The sequence below is a fragment of the Pinus tabuliformis genome, chromosome 4_2 (assembly GCF_031772625.1).
Source record: "Pinus tabuliformis cultivar Carrire ecotype Pingquan chromosome 4_2, CPIR1, whole genome shotgun sequence".
Taxonomy (NCBI): Eukaryota; Viridiplantae; Streptophyta; class Pinopsida; order Pinales; family Pinaceae; genus Pinus; species Pinus tabuliformis.
Window position 1 is genome coordinate 429,751,713 of NC_142304.1, and position 6,141 is coordinate 429,757,853.

Consider the following 6,141-nt stretch of genomic DNA (forward strand, 5'->3'; position numbering starts at 1 on the left):
CCCCACTTCTCAAATGGCTCGAAGGTCACTTGAGGTTGGAGAGGCATTTCATCTCTTGGAGTCGGTTTCCCCATCCTCTGACATCGGTCACACTGGCTGATGTATCTTCTGACATCCTGATGAAGAGTAGGCCAATAGTAGCCTGCCTGTAGAATTTTGAAGGCAGTCCTTTTTGCTGCAAAGTGGCCTCCACAAGGTCCATCATGACAGGTTAGGAGGATGTCAAAGACTTCCTCCTCCCTAACACAACATCTCAAGATCTGATCTGGGCCAAGCTTAAACAAGTTGCCCCCGATCCACGTGAACGGGGCACTCTTCCTTACAATTCTACTCTTCTCCTTTGAGGACAAATGCGGAGGGAACTGTGCTGAGACCAAGTAATTTGCTATATCAACAAACCATGGAGAGAGTACTGAGATAGCAAATAGATGTTCATCTGGCATCTGGTCATCCACTGTTTCTTCCACACCTACAGGCAATTCCAATCTAGACAAGAAGTCAGCAACAACATTTTCCTTACCTGGCTTGTCGGCAATTGTCAAATCAAATTGATGTAAAAAAAGTAACCATCTAATAATACAAGCATTGACATCAGGCTTATTCATTAAGTATCTAATCGTAGCATGATCAGTGTGTACAAATGTTTGATAACCGGTGATGTAATGTCTGAACTTGTTTAGGGAATGGACTACGGCCAGGAACTCTTTCTCAGTTACAGTATAGTTCATTTATGCCTTGGACAGGTTTTTGCTAACGAAGTATATGACATATGGGAGTTTCTCCTCAATTTGTCCTAAGGTTGCCCCTATGGCTTTGTTCGAGGCATCAGTGTGGATGTGGAAAGGTATGGCCCAGTTTGGACCTCTCAAGATCGGGGCGGACACCAACTTTTCTTTCAACTCCTCCAGTGCCCCTTGACAGTTGTCAGTCCATTTAAACTCAACATCTTTCCCTAAGAGTCCAAACAAAGGTGAGGCTAGCTTGCTGAAGTCTTTAATGAATCTTCGATAATATCTTGCTAAGCCTAGGAAACTCCAAACATCTCTTACCTTTTGAGGAGGTGGGACCTTTTGGATGATAGCAATTTTATTAGGATCCACCTGTAATCCTTGGCGAGAAATGGTATGTCCTAGCACGGTCCCTTCAGTCATCAGGAATTCACATTTTTCAGGACTGAGGGATAGGTTCATCTCAATGCACTTGGTTAGAACTTTTCCCAGATTGGTTAATGCTTCTTGGAAGTTGGACCCATAAGGAGTGAAGTCATCCATGTAGATTTCTACCGAATCATGGACCAACTCAGAAAAGATGCTCAATACTGCTCTCTGGAAAGTGGCAGGAGCGTTGCATAGCCCAAAGGGAAGGACTCGATAGGCAAAGGTACCCCAAGGACAGGTGAAGGTGGTTTTATCTTGGTCTTCCGAGCTGATTTGGATCTAGTTATACCCGCTAAACCCATCTAGGAAAGAGAAGAACTTCTTCCCTTCCAATCCATCCAACACCTGATATATGAAAGGCAAAGGGAAATGGTCTTTCTTAGTGGCTTTGTTAAGTTCCTGGTAATCTACATAGATTCTCCACTTCCCGTTCTTCTTGGGCACAAGCACTAGGGGTGAAACCCACTCACTATCGGAGAGAGGATATATGAATCCTGCATCCAACAATTTTTGCAATTCTTCTTTGACAATGTCCTTAAGGGCTGGATTCATTCTCCTCTGAGGTTGCCTGACTGGTTTACAATCTTCTTTAATGTAGATGTGATGGGTACAGACCGAAGGATGGACTCCTTTCATCTCCTTATAGCTCCAGGCGAAAGCATCTAAATGTTTGTTCAGTAAGCTACACAGCTCCTTCTCCTGGGAAGGAGATAGGGAGGAGTTGATCTTCAAAGTTCTCTCGGGGCCAAACTCCACATTCTTAACTCTAGGAGAGGTTGGATCAGTCACACAAAGGTCCACTAAGGTGCTGGCTTGGGTATCCTCCACCAATTCCTCTAAGGACAATGCACTGGGAGGTGGATTCTAAATCAAGGTCTCAATCAAATCATCCTCGGTTTGAGGACCTCCCCTAGTGGTTTCTATGGTGCACAAGGGTGCAGAGTATACCTCATCCTCATCTCCTTCTTCCAGCCAGAGCGGTAAGTCATGTTCTAGTAGAGGCTGGGCAGGAGGGTATAGGACTAGCTGCTTGGACATAGGACCATTTTTGATGGTCATGTTTCCAGCTCGACAACTGATGTAAGCATCCGCAGTGGCTAACCAAGGCCTTCCCAAAATGAGGGGGTATCCAGTAAGCTTTTCCTTTGGTTGAAGGACTAAGAAGTCTACAGGATACTCCCAAGATTCAACCAAGACCAAGACATCCTCCACAATCCCTTCGGTAGTCACGGTGGAGCGATCTGCCAATTGCAGGACTATCGAAGTCTTCCTTAAGGAACCCTGAAGGTTGAGTTTAAGCATGGTGTCCCTGGTCATCACATTAATGGCAGCCCCTAAATCAGTCAAGGTATGGGGGATAATGGTGCCATTGATGTGGACATCAACTACAGGACTTCTAGGGTCCAAATACTTTGGACAGATTACTTGCCCCAACATTAGATCAGACAGTTGTCCTATGACATTGATAGTCGAGGCATCTCTCTTTCTCCTGCCTGGGTGCCTGAAACACTTCTCCTTAATCAATTTATTGTATATCGGTACATCTTTGATGGCCTAGAGAAGGGGTATTCTCACACACAACTGTTTTAGTTCCCCCAGAAGTTCAGTCTCCTCTGGGTTTGGTTGTGTGGTTTCTGTTAGTCGCTCAGGAAAGGGTGGAATGGCTTTGGGTTCACTTTCCTGTTTCTCTTCCTCGTCATTTCGGGGAGGAGGTTGGCGATCTGGAAGAGTCTTTCCGGATCACAGGTTGATCTCCTGGATCTCCATAACATAGGTAGGACATGTTGTCTCCCTAGTGTATACCTGCTGGGCTTGTCAGTTGTTGGGGTTCGGGTTCGGTTGGGCAGGCATCTGGGGTTGTCTTGGAGGAGCAGGAGGTAATGGTTGTGGTTGAGCTGGTGGTGGAGGCAGAATGGCGGGAGGAGAGTTGTATTGGGGCCTCCACTGAGGCTGTGGCTGGACATGTGAGTGAAACGAATGAGCAGTGGGTTGAGTATGGTATTGAGGTGGATAAGACCACGGAGGAGGTGCAGACCAGGAAGGATGAGCAGGGGGACCCCAAGAAGGCATGTGAGCAGATTGGTTGGGGCTATAATAAGCTTGGGATGTCCCTTGCATCCCCTGCTGGTAAGGTCTGGGTCCATGCGGTCTCCTTTGGTTGAGGAAGTAGAGAGGTTCAGTGGGTGCCTCAGTCCCTTGGTACATGGCTTTGAATCTGGGCAAGGTTGGGCATTGGTTTGTGGGGTGGTTCTCCTCACAAACGAAACATACCTCCACTGAGTGTAATGGACACTCGTTCTTAGGGTGCTTCCTCGTACATCGGGGATAGAAAATGGCCAAAGACCTCTCAGCTTCCTCTTTCTTTTTTTGGATTCAGAAAGTATCAAGTTTCATGGAAATGGTCTATCTCATCTCACTTTTGAGGTCTTCCATCTGATTAGCAAACTCATGCTTGGAGAAGGTAGTACTAGCTAAAAGTGGATTCCCTCTACCTCTTTTCTAGGCTGCCCTAGAGTGGTTTCTAAACACAGTCTTTATGTCCTCATAAGGTAGTTGGTAAATATCTCCTCCAGCTAGCATGTGAAGGGTATCTAGAAGGTCTTCAGGGACTCCTCAAAGCATAACCAGCTTTAGAGATTCAGGGTCAAGTGTGCACCTGGCCCGTTTATAGCTAAGTTGGAACCTTTCCTCATAGTCCTCTAGAGACTCATCATTTCCCATGGTCATCCGAAAGATTTCCCCCTTGGTTTCCTTTGACCTACAGTAATCCCGGTATTTGTTGTTAAAGGCTTGCTGCATTTGAGCCCAAGTAGTGATATTGTTTCCAGGTAACCCCATGAACCGGCGTAATGCTCCATCCTTGAGGGTAGAGGGAAACAAGGATAATTTTAGGGGCGAATCTTCGCCCTTTGGCGAAATTAAGGGGTTTTAAATTTTTAGTGGGCGAATATTTTGTATCATAGTACACTTTTACAAATCACCTCAAATAGCCCACCTTATTTTAAGGGAGAGGGTAAAAAAGGTAAATTTAGCCCTTGAAATTAGGACTTAGAACCTTCCATTCGCCCATTTTCAAGAATAAGTTTTATTTAAGTGAATCCATTCACCTATTTTCAAGAATAGGTTTTATTTAAGTGAATCCTATGGGCCAAATACCATATTTATAAAAGAGGTATGGTAAATTAATAAAAATATAAATAAATGAGAGGTATGGTAAATAAATAAAACATTTTTTATATTTACTCCATAAGTCACCTTATATACATGTAAGGGTGTAAACGAATAAAAATATAAGTAAAGTGGAGGTATGGTAAATAAATAAAACGTCTTTTTATACTTACTCAAAAGGTACGGTAAATAAATAAAAATATAAATAAACTAGACGTATCGTAAATAAATAAAACCTCTTTTTATATTTAGTCCATAACCCTCGTTCTATTTATGAAGGCTCAAGAAAGAGGTTCTATTTAAGTGAATCCTATGGGCCAAATACCATATTTGTAAAAGAGGTATGGTAAATTAATAAAAATATGAATAAACCAGAGGTATGGTAAACAAATAAAACATTTTTTTATATTTACTCCATAAGTCACCTTATATTTACGAACACTCAAAAAATGGGTTATATTTAGGTGAAACCTATGGCCAAAATACTATGGGACAAATACCATGGACTAGATTGTTATTAATACCATGAAAAAAACCATTATTAACCCTAATATTAGAATTAATAAAAATAAAAATGGCACATGGTATTGACCCATGGTATTCACCAAAATGGCACATGGTATTGACCCATGGTATTCACCTGCAATGTAGCCTATTTAAATGGGGGAATTAAACCAGCATGTAGCCTATGCTAAGATTCACTAGGACTTTACAAAGTTTTATTATTTAGTGAAAGACTCGCCAAGATCTTACAAGATTTTATAATTGAGTAAAATATTCGCCATGCCTGGTGAGAGATTCGCCAAAAAATTATATATACATATTATATTATTGATAAAATCGCCTTCCATTTTTCCTATATACCATGGAGATTCGCCCATTTATTATATTTATAGATTTAGGGGGCTTCTTAAAATTTTTCCTGGAGGGAAAGAGTTTCAACTTTTGCTCGTCTTCGGTATAGTCATAAGTTCGACAAAGGATAGCAAACTCAAACAGGAAGGTATCAGGGTCTTTAGTGGTCAATCCATGGAAATGAGGTAAGGCTGAGGGACTTATGTTCTTCATTTTCATGTCCCCGTTAGTCTCTCAGATGGGGAAGGTACCTTCATTCTCTCATCATCGTCTCTACCATTTCTGTTGTTAGCCATAGTCTCAAAAGGAATGTTTTCTTGCTCTTCTTCTGTTATAGGATCTTCGTATATCTTAGGAGGTTCACCTATAGGTTCCTCTGGATCACTGCCACCAAAGAAGAGAGAAGAGTGACTTAGTGAAGTGGTGAGGGTGTTGGGTAGGAATTTTTCGGTATTATCTCTATTCCTACGAGGCATGAAAGGACTTTTGGATGTTTTATTTTTTCCTCTGCTTGTACCTGCAAAACTAAAACAGATGGAATTGCAACTAACTAAAATCTATCATGCAGAAATGAAAATGTGGAATTGAAATGAAAGCAGGGAAAGACTAATCTATTTTGCTGAAATCAAATTGTGAGAAGGAAATACTAGACTACACTTGCAAAATTGAAATTCTATTTTATGCTTTCATAATTGAAATTCTATCTTACGCTTGTAGAATTGAAAGGTTAATCTACGAAAGCAGGAAATTTCTAATTTAATTTTGCAGAAATGAAATTGCAGAATGGAAATGAAATAAACTATTTAGCAGAAGGCGAGAGTAGGAAAATAGAAGAAAAGCAGCAATCACAAATACTCTGACACTTCCCTGGAAATGGCACCAAAAAGAGGTGGTGAGCTCCAGTATTGCAGCAATAATGCTACAACTCTTGGGACTCCCTTCTTTACTTTTATCAACCCGG